The sequence below is a fragment of the Marmota marmota genome, unplaced genomic scaffold, assembly GCF_001458135.2.
Source record: "Marmota marmota marmota unplaced genomic scaffold, marMar, whole genome shotgun sequence".
Lineage (NCBI taxonomy): Eukaryota > Metazoa > Chordata > Mammalia > Rodentia > Sciuridae > Marmota > Marmota marmota.
Window position 1 is genome coordinate 621981 of NW_025999914.1, and position 11979 is coordinate 633959.

The 11979-nt window shown below is 37.4% G+C and overlaps 1 non-coding gene across 1 annotated transcript; it reads left to right on the plus strand.

Moving 5' to 3' along the window:
* Positions 1 to 3078: 3078 nt before the first annotated feature.
* Positions 3079 to 3151, plus strand: Trnam-cau. The gene has a single exon. It is a non-coding gene; the product is annotated as a tRNA-Met (tRNA).
* Positions 3152 to 11979: the final 8828 nt, after the last annotated feature.

The following is an 11979-nucleotide window of genomic DNA, read 5'->3' on the forward strand; positions in this document are numbered from 1 at the left end:
CCGGGAGACCAAGTTGGGCACATGCAAGTCCTTACAGGCACTTAGTCTCAACAGAAGTGATTCGGAGGGAGAGAACTGAGGTCAGCAACCCCTATCCAAAGCTAGCATCAATGCAGCATTTGCTTTCTGGGTTTATTTTTCTTTAGACCTGTTCTCAGCACTAATTCTCAGAACCAGGATCATTCTGTTTTAACTTATTTCCCTGGCTGCATTTAATAAGATCTGGGGATCTGTTTACATATGTCTCTTGGTTAGGAAAGGGAATACATTTAGATTAAAGGGAATTTTTGAGAGTTCTCTGGAATCTCAATCTTGTTTCCAAAAAAAAAAAAAAAAATGGATTATTAGAGCAATTAATTCAGAAGTGTCTACACAAATTTATAATTAAAAAGTTCAAGGGTGAAGAAGATCAGAAGTCAACTTTATTTCTGTTGCCTATGATAAGGTTGAGAGTTGCCCTGTAACTAAGATCCTTTGAAAGCAGAGACAACAAAATCTGTTGTCAACAGTCAGTGTAATAAATTTATAACAAATATCTATGTTATAAAAGCATACAGACAAGCAATTAACTTAAGTCAAATTAAGTAACATTCACAATAAAACTGAAAGAAATTTTCCCTAAATTAATATATGAACATGGAATATTTATACTTCAGTCCATCCTAGCATCCTTCAAACTCAAAGCATTAATAGGGACTGGTAATACCTTTTGAAGCTAATTTTGCGGCTTTATAAATAGAATTGTAAATTCACAACAAACACTGTATTCTCACACTTCAACTTCATATCAACACAGACCCTTTCATAAATAATACATTCAGAGTAAACATGCCATTGTTAGTTGAGCCATCTATATAGTACTTATTCTAATGGAAAAACCCAGAACTTGGAAAACAAAATACTCCATTTATAATACTCCATTTGTAATCTATGTAGCAAAATAAAAAAGTCTAAATATAAGTGGAATAAATATATAGATATGAGTATATGATGAAGGTGGTAATTCGAATCAGTAGAAATAGAATGATTTATTTAAAATATTATGTTGGATAACCATCTAAGAAAATGAAAGTTTAAGTCAATATACCACCTGTGGTACTAAAATTACAAATAGATACTAAAATTTTAAAGTAAATGATGGAAGTTCATATTATAATTGCCAGAAATGTGAGGACAGGTTTTAGTTGTTGTTGTTGTTTTGTGATACACACACACACACACACACACATATCTTTGTTGTAGAAAAATCTTAATATGGTTGCTCAGGAGTCAGAATCCCTTGCCCAGTGGAACAGGGTGGAAGAGAAGGTAGACTTTCATTATGAAAGTTGTGGTAATTTTGAATCATATGTTTTACTTATATTTATTAAGAACATTTTGAAAACTCACCCACACAACAAAATTGTTCCCTTCGACATAAAGTCTTGAAGAAAAATTTCCTAGGACTGCCTCATATTACAGAATATATAACACCTTATGGCACTCTAAGTTGAAAACTGCAGAATTCCTAGGAGTGAACCTGATTTCAGATCATGTTGGGAATGGAACCTTAATCTGAGGCCCTCAGACCTCTCCACCACAGCAGCACACAGTAACTCCTTTGGAATTCATCTTAATAATTTAAAAGACACAAGTATGTCCTCTTGATTATTATTATTATTTAGAACATATTGCACAAATGATTCTGTAGCCATCCCAACCACCAATCAAGTCCCAGACCCGGACCCTTGCCCTGCAACTGAGACACCCACACACCCCCGTTTACCTCCAGAACTCTAAAACCCCAGAGGAAAAGAGAAGCCAAAGCCTAGCGTCCTTCAAACTCAAAGAGAATCAGCCCTTGACAAAATTGTTAGAAACCAGCCTGGCTGACGCAGCACCAGGACTCCGAGGACGCGGAGATAAAGAGCATTCCAATTTGTCATCCCAGTTTGGGAATCCTCCGTGGGAAGGGAAATCAATTTCAATATCTGCAAACTGAAAATAGAAGAGTTCTCATCCCAATCCACCTGGAACTTGAGCCACGATTTGTGTGCCTATGTGTGATTTCTTATTTGCAAAACCTCGAAGAGAACACAATTGTGCAAGCAGATCTTTGTTGTTGAAGTTGTTTAATGTGTTCACATCCTTCATTCCCAAAATCCCGAGTTAAACTCGCTGAGTTTCACTTTCCTCATCTGTACAAAAATTTGATAACAGAAGTTTCATTTTTTAGTAAATACATATACATTTTTAAAAAGTATATCTGGCTCATAATAAGCTCTCAGTAAAGTTTACTATCACTATTTGTGCTACATAGTCTTCACGGACAACGTTTTTTGTGTCAAGTGTTCAGTCTTTTAAGTGTACTGTGAGATATCTCATTCTACAGACAAGCAATTAACTTAAGTCAAATTAAGTAACATTCACAATAAAACAGAGAGAATTTTTCCCCTAAATTAATATATGGAACATGGAATATTTATATTTCAGTCCATCCACAATTTCAAATTTAGGACATTTTCCACTTTTTCAGATGGCCCTATCTTGAAATCTGATATGTTGTTTCTCAGTTTCCAATCATCTCACCTCATCTCCTCCCCATTACCTCATCTGTATTTAATCTGTTCTCAAGCTCTAGACCTGTAGAGGGCATTCAGGTATCATGGTTAGGGACATGGATTTTAAGAACCTTGGCAGGCAAGGAAGTGTAGGGCCAGAGCTCATCAGCTTTCTGTGTTTGTCATTGCTGCTGGAGGGGTCTTCATGAACTGGATCCAGTTCAGGCCTCTTATATCTGTGTGTCACCTTCTAGTTACAAGTTTACAGATGTTGTTTGGGACAGTGTGAACTCAGTGAAATGTTATCTCCTACCAGTAAGTGGTGGTTAAGGTATAAAGGAAAAGCCCACTGTGTTGTACGTTTATTTAATGAAGGACAAAATCCTGAAAATTTTGGTCAAAAATTATTACATATTCAGTGAACATGTAATAATGTAGCATGTATTTTTATGTACCCTATCATGAAAGTAACTTTTCAGAAATGGCACATAAATTTGAAAGAGAATTAATTTATTTACAAAAGCCATAAAGAACATGTGCCTTCTTAGCGCAGCAGGCAGCGCGTCAGTCTCATAATCTGAAGGTCCTGAGTTCGAACCTCAGAGAAGGCAGTATGTTTTCCTTTCCAGGTTCAGAACGCTTTCTGTCACTTGTGCGTATTTTAAAGTTGATACAAAACACTCGTGGCAGAGGAAAATAGTTCAACCCACTAAACTTAGAACACAAAACCCAGATTTCAGTATAACTGATGAGGCTGCAGTCCTTCAAGGATTTGACTTCTTTGAAAGACAGTTTTTTGTAAGACAGTTTTTTGTTTGTTTTTCCCTGCAGTACTGGGAATTGAACCCAGGAGCGTTCTACCACTGAGCTACATCCCCAACCCTTTTTACTTTAATTTTTTGTTTTAAGACAGGGGCCTTGGTAAATTTGTTAGACTGGGCTCAAAATTGCTATCTCGAAATTGCTAATTATCCTGAGCAGCGAGGATAAAAGGGGCCTGGCCAAGACACTTTTTAAATACACTGACTATGATGCATTATATAATGCCATAATCTCCATCTAATATTATAAACCTGTATTAGTTACCTATTTGTACTAGAAAATTACTACGAATCCAGTAACTCAAAATAACACAAATATATTATCTTACACTTCTGGACGTTAGAAGTATGAAAATGAGTCATATGGACCTAAAATCAAGTGTGGCAGAGCTGCGTTCCTCTGAAGTTTCTAGGGGGAAAGTCCATTCCTTGCCCTTTTTTCAGCTTCTATAGGTTGCCACATGCTCTTGGAGGCATCAACTGACCTCTACTTCTGTTTTCTCTGCCTCTGGGGAATCTTATGCAGCCTGGTTATGACAGGGCATTGCAAAGTCAGATATCTCCCACCAGGTGGCGCAGTTCGAGCCAACAGACTGAAGACCCTCCTTACAAGGTACTTGGCCTGTTCCAATGAGAGAACAAATGGGACAGGGACAAGAGATAAACCTGTACCACTGTTTGTTTGAGTTATTAGGAGAGCTGTATTTCAAATGCAGCTTCCTCAAGAGTAAAATCCCCTAGAAAATTGTCCATGAAGTCATAATTGCCCTATAGGTGAAGGTAATAAACTCTTGGAAATATGATCCTGCTTCTGTTCAGGACCATCGATACGTTCCCACTCTAGGACAGAAATTCCTATACACAATGTGGATGCAAAATGACCACCATTGCAGTCTTGGAGAAACACTTCTGCTGTTCAACTGGATTCTACTCAGACCAAAGCAGCTTCTTTACAGTTTCTTTACAAGAAAATGGGCATTATCACAGCATACAATGGACTTTATATGTCACAGGAAGGGAGGGATGATGATAGAGTGCTGGAATGGATGATTCAAGCAACAATTACAAAAAGTTCATCAGGAAAGACAATTTGAGTAGTACCGCTACTTAACTAGAGTCATTTGTGCCTTAAATACTACACTGCAGCAGATGAAAAAAAAAAAAAAAAAAAAATAGCTCTACAACATGTGCTGAGCAATACTGAGCTGGGAGATGGAGGATGGGGTAGTCAATTTGGTAATATGGGATGAATCGCAACCTCATAATATCCAACTATTCTTTTTTTCCTGCTGGAATGTACTCCCTAGGAATGGTTTGTGATTGACACTGAGGTGTTGACTCTCACAAGGACCCCCACCTTCTAACATGGAGAGATTATTACATTTAGGTTGTGAAAGTCACTGATACCAAGATGAAATTTTTAATGTCAGACAAAATTAGGACCTGGAAATAATGAAGGGGGAAAGTTCACAGCTGCTTGTGTGAGTTAAGTACTATTTCAAGGACTTCCTAAAAATCCCAAAAGAAATTCCTTCACATTCTACATGCTTTGCATGACTCCCACATATGCAAGTATTTCTGAAACAAAGTTAAACTTTAACACCGTCACATAAAGTATTCTGGACAGAACACATGCCCAGAAATAACACCTCAGCCAATAACTGACTCTGATTCCTGCCTAAGTCTCCAACACCAATAAACTTTGTATCTAAGTAGTAGAGAAGAACTACTACTTTTATTATTACCAGCCAGCAAACATAGTTGGCCTAGTCTCATTTATACTAACCAATTTGTACTTTTTACAGCTCTGACTCAGAGCCCCCAGACTCCCTCTTAGTTACTTCTTTTAGTTGACTTTAAATATTACTAGTTCTAGCCAGATATGGTGATGCACACCTATAATCCTAGCAATTTGAGTGCCTGAGACAGGAGGATTATAAATTCAAGGACAATACAAGCAACTTAGTCAGACCCTGGATATAGGGATGTAGAAATATAGCTTAGTGGTGGAGTGCCCCTGGTCACATAGCCAAGCTTATATTACTGTCTTACTAGCTTTGTTGTAGAAAACACTTCTAGCATATGGAGTGCTAGGTTACTCTTCAGGGGCTTGAAAGCCATTTTTGTCAAAACCACCTAATCTTCTTTTGGTCCTGTGAAAATTTCTGATGAATAATCTTTTGATGTCAGGAGGCAGAAAACTCCACCCTCAGTTCTTGCACATATGTCTCATGAAGACTCAAAAAGTTCAATAACTCAGACCACTATTTCACCATCTTTCCAAATCATCCCACTTTTTTATCTCACAAATACCTCCAAACCATGCTATCCTTGGGGAGGCAGATTTGAGACTTCAGTCTCCCATTTCCATGATTGTCTCCGTTGTGAATGAGCTCTCTTGCAAAACTCGTCTCAGTGATTGGCATACTATGTGGCAGGCAAGATGGAACTGGTTCAGTAATATATACGTTAGCAATTCCTTGCTTAGATGGGATAGTTATCAGTGGTATACCAAAATACACCCTCAACTCATTTTCTGACCTCTTTAGTTGACATAAACCAGACACTTGGAGTTTCTGATTAAGTACCTTCCTCCAGGGATCCTGAGTCTGGTTTGCCTAGTGACTGATGCAATGTTGTCTCAAAATCACAAGGACAGTTTTAGGCATGGCTCAGTGGTAGAGTGCTTGTATAGATGCGTGAAGTCCTAGGATTTGATCCTCAGCATGGGTGGAGGTAGGTGGGGGGGGGGTGGAGAGATTTGTGAGCAGACCACACCCATACAGGCTGCTCATGGACCCCAGTTCCAGCTTTAAATTGGGAATAGGCAGTACTCAGTCCTACCAGATTTGATGTGCTTTATCTGCTATTTCAACAGACAAGCAAGCATGGGGGGAGAAAAGGCTTTGGGAAAAGGCAGACATGCTGCACCTTATTTGACCCTTGCACAGTTGCAAAAAGGCATGCTTTAGAGCTGGAACATTTTCTTACACTGAGGTATGGAACACTCATAGCCTTATGGTTGGCTTATCACTTTGTTTGGGAGAATCCCATACTGATCTTAATGTGTGCTTCTTTATTCTGCTTAAGTATATACTTGGCCTACATCACTACTGTACCTGTTGTGGGCTGGAAAAAAAGCTGGGTTCTTTACCTAATACACAAGAGGGGTGTAAAAGGGCCACTTCCCTTTATTAGCTGCAGGGCAAGACCTGCTGGCCACAGGGCACCTACATATACTATTGAAGCTGATCTTCTTGTATCTTTTCTTTGTGAGTAAAGTGTTATTCCATCCAGTACCTGTGTGAGTCATGTCTTTCTTGGAGATCCCAGTACCTGCAAACTGTAATGGTGTGAACTGATTAATATAATCAATACGTCATAGATGTAGGTTATAGGTATAAGGCAAGATAAAATAGATAATCAATAAGCAATAGACATAGGATTTAAACCATAGAACAAGTCAGTGTGTCAGTATAGTTATAAATAAATATAAGCAAGTAGGTTAATATAGATATAGACAAGGTTAGATTAACATAGCAACTTGATCTTGTAGACTTTCATAGGATAAAGGACATAGGGTTTATAGATAAACTTAGTAAACTTAGTAAAATGACAGATGAAATAAACTTAGTAAAATGACAGATGAAACCGTGTGTGTAGGCCATAAGACAACTGTAGTTTTAAGAAGGCATCAAATAAGTTACTAGTACTGAGTGTGTAAAGCAATTGCTCTGGTAGAGACTCATTAGTTACTTGCAACAATTTCCACCTTGCTGGGATTATGAGGGTAGGGTGTCACTGTAGTCATTTGAGTAAAAAGATGTGACTATAGAAACTCCATCTTAGTTTCTTTCTTACTGTCCTTGTGAAGAGAGAACTTCATGACCCATTTCTAGGAAGTAGAAACTAAAGCTGTTTTCTTATTTAAAAAAAATGTTTTTCTGTACTTTGTACCCCACAAATTGTACCCTACTCAGGATGCAGAGGTGGTCGTGGTGAGCTACATCCTGGGTTTGAATGGCCTTGTGGGTCTACATGACTTTGAAGTAGATTCTCACCCCGCGACCCCTGCCCAAATTCAGGATGTAACTGTCTAGCACCTGCCTGAACCCAGGACTGTGGTCAACTGAACTGCAAAGTTAATGTTTTTTAGCTTCTGTTTATCACTTGCTTGCTGACTGGAAAAGTCCAGTCCTGCCTAAAGCCCACAGGTCCCACTTATTAATGTTGTAATTTCTATGATTGGCTAGTTAATATGACAATAAGCAAGTCACTGGTTGTGAATTTTGTGCTCATATTCTCCTTGGATGGACCAGGAAGCTGCTGTCCTCCCACAGAGCTTGAGTCTTTGTGGTGGGTGACAGTCCCTGGCCAGGTAAACAAAGCTCTCTTTTGATTTGAAATTCAGACTTATAGTGTTTTCTGGAGTGGCTCCCCATAACAAAACCATGCAATGAGTTGACACCCTGGGCCTACAGTATCTGGTGATAGGCTCTGTTACCTGTTTACTGTCATCCCCACCTAGGGGTGATGATGGTGTCACGTTCTGGGTAATGGTATTTCTCTTGTTATTTAAGTGTTCTTTAATTTTACTTTGTAGTTTTTCAATGTGCAGGTCTTTTACATACATTAAAACTTATCCTTAAATATTTCATAGTTTTGAGGATCTTATATAGTACCTTTTTTAAATTTCCAATTTCTCTTTGCTTTGAACATTATACTGAGCTTGGATTCTTGGAGTTTAATCCAAGAAATATCCTGCCTAGCCATGATGTATTATCACCTTACAAATGATAAATCCTGGATTTCATTTACTGATTATTTTAAGGATTTTAAAAAATTTTTTGTGAGGAACATGGGTCTTCAGTTTCTTTCTTATATGGCTTAGTCTGGAATTGATATTAGAGTGATGCTAAACTTATAAAATAAGTTCAAATGTATGCCTTTCTCTTTTACTTTCTGAAAGAATGTGTATAAAATTGGTATTATTTATTGCTTGAATAGTTGGTAGAATTAAACTTGAAAACCATTGGGGCCTAATTTTTTCTATGTAATCTTAAAGGACAAAATTGTAATTTTGATTGAAGATTAGTCTGGTACAGTGGAGCACACTTAGATTTAATCCCTACTACAAAAAAGAAAGAAAGAAAGAAAAGAAAAGAAAAAGATGTGGCTCAAGCGGTAGTGCGCTCGCCTGGCATGCATGCGGCCGGGGTTGGATCCTCAGCACCACATACAAAGATGTTGTGTCCGCCAAAAACTGAAAAATAAATATTAAAAAATTCTCTCTCTCTCTCTCTCTTTAAAAAAAAAAAGAGAGAGAGAGAGAGAGAGACTGGGCAAAGTGGCATTCACCTGTAATCTTATAGGCTCAGGAGGCTGAGACAGGAACAGGATTACAAGGCCAGCCTCAGCAATTTAGGGAGGCCCTAAGCAACTTAGCCAGACCCTGTCACAAAATAAAAAATAAAGAAGACTGGGATGTGGCTCATTGTTAAACATGCCCCTGGGTTCAATCCCTGATAATAATAATAATAATAAAAAAAAGGAAATGAAATCTAAATTGGCTTCATTTTCTTTTCCGTTTTAAAATTAAATTTATTTTTAACTAATACTTAAAAATGTACATATTGACTTTATTTATTTATTTTTACTGTACTGGGAATCAAACCTAGGGCCTCATGTGTCATAGGCAAGACCTAATTTGCTTTATTTTTTATTCTAGAATCAAGCAACATTTCATTTCCTAAAATTGAATAGTGTTCTGATGAGCTGAGTGGAAAAGTTTGGTTTTACAGACAGAAAACAGCTTGAAGAAAGCAGAAACAGAAACCAAGAATCAGATTGCTCATTTCATAGTTTCTTTCCTTGTAAGGAAAGAACAGGGAGACATAACAATTGATTAGCTAATATCAGGTTATTTCAGGTTACTTCTTTTACATAAGGATTAATGAATCATTATCATGCCCACTGAAACTGGTCTGTTTTGGAAATTTGGCTGTTATCTTTCCAATCTTAATTTCCCCAGAGGTTAAACAGCTTATTATCAGCTTGACAAAGTGAAGCTTTAGCATAAATAAACTCCATTTTGATTTTTGAGTGTTGGGGTTCCATGTAAGAACAATGGCCTACTATAATTTTTACTTACCTGGCAATTCTTGGTGTTCCTTGGCTTAAGGCCAATAATTGAATCTCAGCTGTCACTTTCACATGACCTTTCTCCTTTATGTCTGTGTTATCTATGTTTAAATCTCTTGCTCTCCTTTTTTTGACTGGGGATTGAACTCAGGGGCACTTTGCTCCTGAGCTACATCCCCCTTTTTAAATTTTGAGACAGAGTCTAAATAAATTGCTGAAGCTGGCCTTAAACTTGGGATCCTCCTGCCTCAGCCTCCTGAGGCACTAGGATAACAAGCATGTGCCACCAAGCTGGCTCTTTCTCTTTACTCATAAAATCACCAGTCACTGGATGATGGTTCTCCTAAACCAGTAGTACTTCATCAAAAGTTGATTACTTCCAGGTTTGGTGCTACACACCTAAAAAATCAGCTCCCTGGGAGGCTGAGGCAGGATAATCACAAGTTCAAGGCCAGCCTGGGAAAATTAGGGAGTGCCTACCTTAAAATAAAATAAAAAGGGCTGAGGGTATAGCTTGGTGGTAGAGTACTTACCTAGCATGTACATAACCTTGGGTTTAATCCCCAGAACCTCAAAAAACAAAACAACCACAAAAAGGAAAGGAAAGAAAAACCTTGATTACTTCTGCAAAGAGTCTATTCCCAAGTACAATCACATTTACAGGTACTGGGAATTAAGACTTTCTAAGGGACACAATTCAATTCACAACATCCTTGGAAGTTTTATCCATAAATTTAGAATAATACCTCAGAATGTTTTAAACTTGATTGAATATTTGGCCTCAAACAATTATTTAGTAAATGATAATAATGATATAAACAACAATGCAGTGAACTTTAAAGACTGCTTTATTTGTTTGTTTGTTTGTTTGTTTGTTTTTGGTACTGGAGATTGAACCCAGGGGTGCTTAACCACTGAGCCACATGCCAGTCCTTTTTTATATTTTATTTAGAGACAGGGAATTGCTAAGTGCCTTGCTAATCTGCTGAGGCTGGCTTTAAACTCATGATCTTCCTTGCCTCAAGCCTCCCAAAGTGCTGGGATTACATGCGTGTACCATTGCACCTGGCTATAGACTGCTTTTTTTATGTACCAAATCAGCATCTTCCCCTTCTGCAGGATGGATCATAATTCACTGGTTTGTTTTTTGTTTGTTTTTTATTTGTGTGTGTGGTGTTTTTTTTGTTTTGTTTTGTTTTTTTGCACATCTCAATTGTTTGTTGCTGTTGAAAACTGCATATTAAAATATTATGTTGTAGCCAAAAAAGCATCTTAAATATTTCTCAAATATTTTATGTACATTTACTCTTCAAATCCCCCATCAATTCTATTAGGTAAGTATATAACTATTTTCCTTCCACATATGAGAAAAGCAATCTGCTACAGGTGCCTCAGTCATCACGTAGACCACCTGAGGTTTAAGCATAGACAGTGGGATCTACTTCAACAAGTTCTCAATCAAGATGAACAGAGGTAAGATCCAGGCGTAAAGGATAATTTTAGAATTATCTTGCCATTTATGGTACTTACAATAATTTAGTAGTCATTTTTTTCATTAAAGTAAAAACATAATTTAAAAATTTGCAATGATTTCAAGAGGCTATGCTCTCTGATTACCTGTCCCATCCTATGTACCATCATATTCTTTCCTTGCCTTATTTTTCTCCACAGATTTTGTAAGTAGCTAATAAGTTTACTTATTGTACATATTAATATGTACTTATGTACACATACATATAAAATCTATCAGAGCAGGGATTTTTCTTAGCTTTTTTTAAATATTTATTTATTTAGTTAGTTATCGGCGGACACAACATCTTTGTATGACACAACATCTTTGTTTGTATGTGGTGCTGAGGATCAAACCAGGCCTCACGCATGCCAGGCGAGCGCGCTACCACTTGAGCCACATCCCCAGCCCTTTTCTTAGCTTTTTTTAATTGCTATATTTCTTGCTTTCAGAAGTATATATGGGACATAAAAAACAGGCAGTCAATGTTTGTTGAGTTAATGGATGAACAAATGGAAAACAAAAGGCATTAGAAATTCTGTGAATCCCAAAGCTAAAATTGCTTTAAATACTTGGCACAATTCTTCTGTCTGCTCTTTTCTCACAGCTTGTTGTCCTATCTGGGAGTACTTGGGTCTAGGAAATTTTAGCTTCCAGTCAATCATCATTTGTAAGGTTTCTGGTTCTTTCCTTGAGAGGATTAACATCGGCAAATAACTGTTCTTCTTCTTGTCTTCTTCAAAATGGCAAACACAAAGTTGGCCATATAACTCAGTGGCAGAGTGCTTGCCTAGCATGTGGGAAACCCTGGGTTTAGTCTCTAGCAATTCAAAACAAAACAAAACAAAACAAAAAACAAGATGAGGTTGCCCCACAAACATTCTAGTTTTCCTTTTAAGTTGATCAATCGTACCTTATGAAATAAATTATAGAATTGGAGATTGGTAAGATACAGAGATATCATATA